This window comes from Neovison vison, chromosome 6, assembly GCF_020171115.1.
Source record: "Neovison vison isolate M4711 chromosome 6, ASM_NN_V1, whole genome shotgun sequence".
Lineage (NCBI taxonomy): Eukaryota > Metazoa > Chordata > Mammalia > Carnivora > Mustelidae > Neogale > Neogale vison.
The window spans coordinates 72,752,600-72,762,179 of record NC_058096.1 but is presented as its reverse complement, the minus strand read 5'-3'; the positions used below and the strand labels follow the sequence as shown (position 1 = coordinate 72,762,179).

Genomic DNA, 9,580 nt, shown 5'->3' with positions numbered 1-9,580 from the left:
CAGTAATGATCAGGGAAATGAAATCAAAACCACAATGAGATTATTACTTCACGCCTGTTAGAATGGCTATAATAAAAAAGACAAATTAAAAGGAATGCTGGTGAGGATGTGGGGAAAAGGAACTCTAAGTTGGCATAGCCACTAATGAATGCTATAAACATTCCTCAAAATATTAAAAATAAAACTGCCATATGACCCAGAAATTCCTCTCCTGAGTATATGCCAAAAGAAATGAAATCTCCATCTCAAAAAGCTGTTTTCTCCCTCATATTCATTGCAGCATTATTCACAAAGCCAAGACATGGAAACTACCAAAGTGTCTGTTGAAGAATGAATGAAGAAAGAAAATGCAACACACACACACACACACACACACACACACACACAGTGGAATATATAAAAGATAGAAATTCTCTAAGTATGTTTATCCTGCATTGTGATGTCCTCATCATACTTCAGATGTGAGTATACTGATAGGTCATATCTCCCTATTTCTGTAAGTTGATCTAATCTTATCTCAGAAGATAAGGAGGAAAAAAAATCACAGAGGAACAGAGAGGTTAACTAACTTCTTTGATGTCACACTACAGAGCCAGGTAGCCTGGATCTAGAATGAAGGCTCTTAGCCTCCTCAATATATATGTATCTACATATTATTATATTATACATATTATATTATTCTCTGTATTTTCCTATGTTTGAAATAGTTTATAATTTTTTAAAAGATTGGAAGTAAATATGGCAAGTGTTTAAAAAAATTATCAAAGTATAATTGCTCACAAATGACAAATATTTAACCTATCTATACCTATAATTTATCCTGATTAAACACATTACATGATGCATGATTCATAATGTTCACATATATGAACATATACAATATTCAGTATATCATAAAAAAGAATAGAATAAAAAAAACTACAAAGGTTCCAGGTCCAGGTAATATTGACTAACTACAATGCATCCTGTCTTTCCTGCTTAATAGCACCATAAAACCTGGATTGGACAAGGGCACCCAGGTGTCTCAGTGGGTTAAAGCCTCTGCCTTTGGCTCAGGTCCCGATCCCAGATTCCTGGGATTTGCAGGGAGCCTGCTTCCCCCTCTCTCTCTGCCTGTCTCTCTGCCTGCTTGTGATCCCTGTCTGTCAAGTAAATAAATAAAATCTTTAAAAAAAAAAACAAACAGGAGCTAGTACCCGCGCCTGGAATCGGGTCGCAACCCCAGCCGCGCCTGCCGCCTGCCACTGCCTCTGGACCATGGACCCCCGCAAAGTGAGCGAGCTTCGGGCTTTCGTGAAAATGTGTAAGCAGGATCCGAGCGTTCTGCACACCGAGGAAATGCGTTTCCTGCGGGAGTGGGTGGAGAGCATGGGGGGGAAAATACCACCTGCCACTCATAAAACTAAATCAGAAGACAGTATCAAGGAAGAAAAACCAGATAGTAAGAAGGCGGAGGAAAACATAAAGACAGATGAACCATCAAGTGAGGAGAGTGATCTAGAAATTGACAATGAAGGTGTGATTGAACCAGATACCGATGCCCCTCAAGAAATGGGAGATGAAAATGCAGAGATAACCGAGGAAATGATGGATCAGGCAAATGATAAAAAAGTGGCTGCCATTGATGCCCTAAATGATGGTGAACTACAGAAAGCCATTGACTTGTTCACAGATGCCATCAAACTAAATCCTCGCTTGGCCATTCTGTATGCCAAGAGAGCCAGTGTCTTCATCAAATTACAGAAGCCAAATGCTGCCATTCGAGACTGTGACAGAGCTATTGAAATAAATCCTGATTAAGCTCAGCCTTATAAGTGGCGCGGGGAAGCACATAGACTTCTGGGCCATTGGGAAGAAGCAGCGCATGATCTTGCCCTTGCTTGCAAACTGGATTATGATGAAGATGCTAGTGCGATGCTGAAAGAAGTTCAGCCGAGGGCCCAGAAAATTGCTGAACATCGGAGAAAATATGAGCGAAAACGTGAAGAGCGAGAGATCAAAGAAAGAATAGAAAGGGTTAAGAAGGCTCGGGAAGAACACGAGAGAGCCCAGAGGGAGGAAGAAGCCAGACGACAATCAGGAGCTCAGTATGGCTCTTTCCCAGGTGGCTTTCCTGGGGGAATGCCTGGTAATTTTCCGGGAGGAATGCCTGGAATGGCAGGGAGGATGCCTGGAATGGCCGGAATGCCTGGGATCAATGAAATTCTTAGTGATCCAGAAGTTCTTGCAGCCATGCAGGATCCAGAAGTTATGGTGGCCTTCCAGGATGTGGCCCAGAACCCAGCGAATATGTCAAAATATTCATAACCCAAAGGTTATGAATCTCATCAGTAAATTGTCAGCCAAATTTGGAGGTCAAGCATAATGCCCTTCTGACAAAGAAAGCCCTTGCTGAAGGAAAAGCAACTTCGATCACCTAATGGATGTCGCAATAATACAAACCAGTGTACCTCCGACCTTCTCATGAAGAAAGCTGGGGTGCTGTGAAGAGAGTCCCTACCCCTCTGCTCCCCGTGCAACTGAAACATTCTACAATGGTTTGCCATTAGGGTATTCATTCAGATAATGTTTTCCTACTAGGAACTACAAACTTTAAACACTTTTTAAACCTTAAAAATATTTAAAAACATATTAAAAGGGTGTGTTAGTCCCTACATTTCTCTTTACTAATCATTTCAGTTTTTTTCCTTTGGATTAATTGGGCAAGGAAGATATTTCAGTGTGGAAGATTCATTGCTCAGTTATAACGAGTGAAATAAAGGTTTATTAGTGGGAGGCAAATAATACATTAAAATAGATGAAGTTTGAGTTGGAGATACGGTTTCTGAGGCATTTTGACTTGTCTTTTTAAATACTTTATTTTTTAAACACAATTTATTTTGATAGAACCATTGGGACCACCAGTATTGCAGTCGGACCTGGGTAGGGACCGGAAGTGCTTGGCAGGGCAGCAACAACCTTACTCCTTTTATATAGTGTGCACCCTTGTGCAGATGCATTTAAATCTTACACTGTGATGAAGGGATGATTTTTATAATGCTGCAGTAGACTTGGATTACTTAGCTGTGTTCTTGTCTGATATAGAAAATAAATGTTTTGCATTATTTCCATATAGAGGAAATAAGGGAATACCTTTTTTTTTTTTTTTTTTTTTTAATATTTCTGTGTTTAGAGTGACCTTTCCTGGTCAGAAAATACCCATCTCTTTGTGTGCTTTCTGCTTATTTTCATGTCTCCCCTTCTCCCCTCCCAGTACTCTTTGGGCTAAAGATAGTCCTTTTTCACTGGCATCATCACTATTATCATCATTCACAGCATAATTGTGCAAGTATATGTAATGCTGGGTTTTACTATGTAATACATATAGTGATTATGTAAGGTAATACCCATAACAGTTGTAGTTTCTTACTTGGCCAAGCGATTGCATATTTACATGTTAGGTTTCTGCTTCGGTGAGATCTTAACCATCTCAGAAGATGTTGGAAGGAGGGATTCCCTTTGATGTTCAGTCTTCTGAGGAAATACCTGTTGCAGTTGGAGTTTATCTGACATTATTCATCTTCGTAGTTTGGAGAGTATGAGGTTTGAATTCATTGATCTACATAGAGGGGAACCAAATTTCTTGATCCAATATGAATTATAAAATTGATGCGATCCATGGTTCTTCATTGTGGGGTTGATGGCATTATGAGTGTTCTTATTCAGCTCTTGAACACTGCACCATATCCCCCACCTCTCCTTTTTTCCTTCCCTCTCCCAAGGATAAAGGAATGATGGATTTTCTGTTGTACATTCAAATCTCAACACTAATTAAGACTAAGTCTAGGCACTGTACTAGGAATCGTTAGGTTTCTACCTTTCCAATTTAACGTGCTGGTGTTCAAAAACAGTTGCCAAGGGATGAGACCCTCTATACTTTGCTTATTTGAAGAATCAGTGGTAGGAGCAGTGAAGAAAATTCCATGGAATAATTTCTGAAATAGCACATTTCTGAAGTCATAAGTAAGTTGATTCAGGTTCTAACCCTTTATACAAGCAAATAGAAATGCATCTGTTATTTAAGTGAGAAAAGGCTGTATGCTAACTGAGCATGCTTTTTAAATCCTTTAAAAATACTCAGCATATAAACTTGCGTTTGAGCTTGAAAAAAAAAAAAAAAAGCTGGATTGGACACAGAGCAGCTATTTAAGGCCTCTGAAAATGTAACAACAGAAGCCAGATTCAATGAAGATTCCAAAGATCTTTTTATTACATGGGTTTTACCTACTGACATTTATCAGAATTAGAAATTAAAACAGAAACTGTAAAAAAAAAAAAAAAAAAAAAAAGCACGGGGCGCCTGGGTGGCTCAGTGGGTTAAGCCACTGCCTTCAGCTCAGGTCATGATCTCAGGGTCCTGGGATCGAGTCCCGCATCGAGCTCCCTGCTTGGCAGGGAGCCTGCTTCCTCCTCTCTCTCTCTCTCTCTGCCTGCCTCTCTGCCTACTTGTGATCTCTGTCTGTCAAATAAATGAATAAAATCTTAAAAAAAAAATTTAAAAAAAAAGTACAAATTCACATTCCATTAGTTGTCAGAGTGATGATGTTATCATCACATACCACAAACCTCTAGAAATTTCCACTGTATAATCATATGAGAGAGAGTGGAAAAGGCAAGTAACATCTTTGTGGTAAATAGTTTGACCACATTTTGAGAACTGTTGTCTATGTGCAACAAATAAAGAACAAATACTATTTTGAAGCACACATGAAACATTCATCAAATTATAACAAAGAGAAGGAAACTTTAGAAAAATACTTTAAAAACTAATTTCATACTGGACAAAAAGCAAAAGAAAGGTGGGGGATTGGAATATTCTAACAAAAAGTTGGGGAAAAGTTCAGAATTGAAAAAGACATTTCTAGATGATAGAGACACATGTTTTTTAATGTCTCTTCCCCCATTCTGGTTCCCAGCATTTACTTGCTTAAGGCTCTCCATTCACACAGAATCATGGCAGGGTTAATAAGGATATCCTACTTTTTTACACTTGGGCTTACATTGCCATTGAGAAAGAATTTATTTTAATATGTTAGGTTTTCATGTTTAAGAGACTCTCTATATCAAGCTTTCCCAATTTTTGGACCAAATTCAATACTAGCAAGGCCATATCTGAGGTGGTAAGTTTGACCAATATCAGTACTCGAATATCCTTGAACAGTCTCAACTCTTCCAGTGTTCCAGAGAGAAATTCTCTCCTTTAAATCTCTTATTATCTAAGAAATACCATGAATGAGGTAAATGGCTCAGCATTCTCCAAAGAACATTTACAAGAAGTTACAGATATTATGCCTATTAGAAGTGTTAGAATTATGATGATCTATCTAAATATTTTTGAAATCTATAAGAAAAAATATTACATAGATTACATTTTCCAATATTAAAATGTGAATTTTAAGGGTGACTTAAAAATAACCTAAGATATTTTAGGCCTAGCAATGGACACTGATATCAAGGGATAGGACAGTCTCTTTAATAAATGATGTTGGGAAAACTGAAGAGCCATATGTCAAAGAATGAAGTTGGACCTTTATCCTATATCATACACAAAAATTAAGTCAAAATTGATTAAGTTCTTAAATGTTAGACTGAAACCACAAACCTCCTAGAGAAAAACAGGGGAAAATCTTCTTGAGCTTAGTCTTAGGAATGATTTCTTATATATGACATCAAAAACCATACAGAACAAAAGCAAATTATTTAAGTGGGACACATCAAACTACAATGCTTCTATACAGCAAAGGAAATTATCAACAAAATGAAAAGACAGCCTATAGAATAGAAGAAAATATTTGCAAAACATATATCTGATAAGATGTTATATCCAAAATATATAAAGGACACATACAACTCAGTAGGGAAAAATCCAATTTAAAAATGAGTAGAGAGGCACCTGGGTGGCTCAGTGGGTTAAGCCGCTGCCTTCGGCTCAGGTCATGATCTCGGGGTCCCGGGATTGAGTCCCACATCGGGCTCTCTGCTCAGCAGGGAGCCTGCTTCCTCCTCTCTCTCTCTCTGCCTGCCTCTCTGCCTACTTGTGATCTCTCTCTGTCAAATAAATAAATAAAATCTTTAAAAAAAAATGAGTAGAGAAACTAATTAGACATTTCTCCACAGAGGACATACAAATGGCCAACACATACATGAAAAGATGTTCAACATCACTATTCGTAAGGAAGATGTAAATCAAAAGCACAATGAGGCATAATACTCCATAGTGTATATGGACCACATCTTCCTTATCCATTCGTCCGTTGAAGAGCATCTTGGCTCTTTCCATAGTTTGGTGACCGTGGCCATTGCTGCTATAAACATTGGGGTACAGATGGCCCTTCTTTTCACGACATCTGTGTCTTTGGGGTAAATACCCAGGAGTACAATTGCAGGGTCATAGGGAAGCTCTAGTTTTAATTCTTGAGGAATCTCCACACTGTTCTCCAAAGAGGCTGCACCAACTTGCATACCCACCGACAGTGGAAGAGGGTTCCCCTTTCTCCACATCCTCTCCAACACATGTCGTTTCCTGTTTTGTTAATTTTGGCCATTCTAACTGGTGTGAGGTGATATCTCAATGTGGTTTTAATTTGAATCTCCCTGGGGGCTAGTGATGATGAACATTTTTTCATGTGTCTGATAGCCATTTGTATATCTTCATTGGAGAAGTGTCTGTTCATATCTTCTGCCCATTTTTTGATATGATTGTCTGTTTTGTGTGTGTTGAGTTTGAGGAGTTCATTATAGATCCTGGATATCAACCTTTTTTGTCTGTACTGTCATTTGCAAATATCTTCTCCCATTCCGTGGGTTGCCTCTTTGTTTTCTTGACTGTTTCCTTTGCTGTGCAGAAGCTTTTGATTTTGATGAAGTCCCAAAAGTTTATTTTCGCTTTTGTTTCCTTTGCCTTTGGAGACATATCTTGAAAGAAGTTGCTGTGGCTGATATCAAAGAGATTACTGCCTATGTTCTCCTCTAGGATTCTGATGGATTCCTGTCTCACGTTGAGGTCTTTTATCCATTTTGAGTTTATCTTTGTGTACAGTGTAAGAGAATGGTCGAGTTTCATTGTTCTACATATAGCTGTCCAGTTTTCCCAGCACCATTTATTGAAGAGACTGTCTTTTTTCCACTGTATAGTTTTTCCTGTTTTGTCGAAGATTAATTGACCATAGAGTTGAGGGTCCATATCTGGGCTCTCTACTCTGTTCCACTGGTCTATGTATCTGTTTTTATGCCAGTACCATGCTGTCTTGGTGATCACAGCTTTGTAATAAAGCTTGAAATCAGGTAATGTGATGCCCCCAAGCTTTATTTTTGTTTTTCAACGTTTCCTTAGCGATTCAGGGTCTCTTCTGATTCCATACAAATTTTTGGATTATTTGCTCCAGCTCTTTGAAGAATACCGGTGGAATTTTGATCAGAATGGCATTAGTGGCAGTATCGTAGCCAATGAGGTTTATCCGAGGCACGATTATTGCTAATTGAAAAGTATATATTGCTCTAGGCAGTATAGACATTTTAACAATGTTTATTCTTCCTATCCAAGAGCATGGAATGGTCTTCCATCTTTTTGTGTCTTCAATTTCTTTCATGAGTGTCCTGTAGTTCCTCAAGTACAGATCCTTTACCTCTTTGGTTAGGTTTATTCCCAGGTATCTTATGGTTCTTGGTGCTATAGTAAATGGAATCGATTCTCTAATTTCCCTTTCTGTATTTTCATCGTTAGTGTATAAGAAAGCCACTGATTTCTGCACATTGACTTTTATCCTGCCACGTTGCTGAATTGCTGTATGAGTTCTAGTAGTTTGGGGGTGGAGTCTTTTGGGTTTTCCATATAAAGAATCATGTCATCTGCGAAGAGAGAGATTTTGACTTCTTCATTGCCAATTTGGATACCTTTTATTTCTCTTTGTTGTCTGATTGCTGTTGCTAGGACTTCTAATACTATGTTGAACAAGAGTGGTGAAAGTGGGCATCCTTGTCTTGTTCCTGATCTCAACGGGAAGGCTGCAAGCTTTTTCCCATTGAGGATATTTGCTGTGGGTCTTTCATAGATAGATTTGATGAGGTTCAGGAATGTTCCCTCTATCCCTATAATTTGAAGCGTTTTAATCAGGAACGGATGCTGGATTTTGTCAAATGCTCCATCAGAAAGGATGAATACCCAACTTTTGTAGCAACATGGACGGGACTGGAAAAGATTATGCTGAGTGAAATAAGTCAAGCAGAGAGAGTCAATTATCATATGGTTTCACTTATTTGTGGAGCATAACAAATATCATGGAGGACAAGGGGTGTTAGAGAGGAAGGGAGCTGGGGTAAATTGGAAGAGGAGGTGAATCATGAGAGACTATGGACTCTGAAAAACAATCTGAGGGGTTTGAAGTGGCGGGGGGGTGGGAGGTTGGGGTACCAGGTGGTGGGTATTATAGAGGGCACGGATTGCATGGAGCACTGGGTGTGGTGAAAAAATAATGAATACTGTTTTTTCTGAAAATAAATAAATAAATTTAAAAAAAAAAGCACAATTAGATATCACCGCACACCAAACAAGATGGCTACTATCAAAAAGGGAAAGAAAAAAAAAAAAAAAGAAAGAAATGTTAGCCAGGATGTGGAGAGAATAGAACCCTTGTATACTGTTGGTGGAAATGTAAATTGGTGCAGCCACAATGGAAAACAGTATGTCGTATCCTCAGGGAAAAAAAAAAAAAAATATATATATATATATATATATACACATACACACACACACACACACACACACACATAAATAATGTGACCCAGCAAGCCCATATCTGAAATATACTCAAAGGACTTGAAATCAGGATCTCAAAGATATATCTGTACTCCCATGTTCAATGCAGTGTTTACCACAATAGATAAGACACAGAAGAAACCTAGATGTCCACTGATGGATGAAATTGATAGAGAAAATATGGTTTATGCATGCAATGGAAAATTATTCAGTCTTAAAGAGGAGTTCCTGTTACTAGTGACAGTGTGGATGAACCTACATGGCATAATGGTGAGTGAAATAAACCAGACACAGATGGATAAATACTATGTGATACCATTTATATGAGAAATCTAAAGAAATATAACTCACGGGGCGCCTGGGTGGCTCAGTGGGTTAAAGCCTCTGCCTTAGGCTCAGGTTATGATCTCAGGGTCCTGGGATAGACTCCTGCATTGGGCTCTCTGCTCTGCTTGGCGGGGAGCCTGCTTCCTCCTCTCTCTCTGCCTCCCTCTCTGCCTACTTGTGATCTCTATCAAATAAATAAATAAAATCTTAAAAAAAAAAAAAGAAGTATTACTCACAGAAACAGAGAATAGAATCATGGTTGCCAGAGGCAGAAAAGGGGAAAATAGGAAGTTATTAGGTAAAGGGTACAAGTTTCAGTTATGCAAGATGAATAAAGATCTACTATATACTGTAGTGCCTATAGTTAATAACACTATATTGTATAGTAAATAATTGCTAAGACAGTATATCTTATATTATGTGTTCTTATAAAAAATAGTGATAAAGAAGGCAGGAGGA

The 9,580-nt window shown here is 38.4% G+C and overlaps 2 pseudogenes; both read left to right on the top strand.

The window, feature by feature from the left end:
• Positions 1-1,192: 1,192 nt before the first annotated feature.
• Positions 1,193-3,110, top strand: LOC122908585 (annotated as a pseudogene).
• A 4,342-nt stretch (positions 3,111-7,452) lies between these two features.
• On the top strand, positions 7,453-7,583 carry LOC122910941 (annotated as a pseudogene).
• The last annotated feature ends 1,997 nt before the right edge of the window (positions 7,584-9,580 follow it).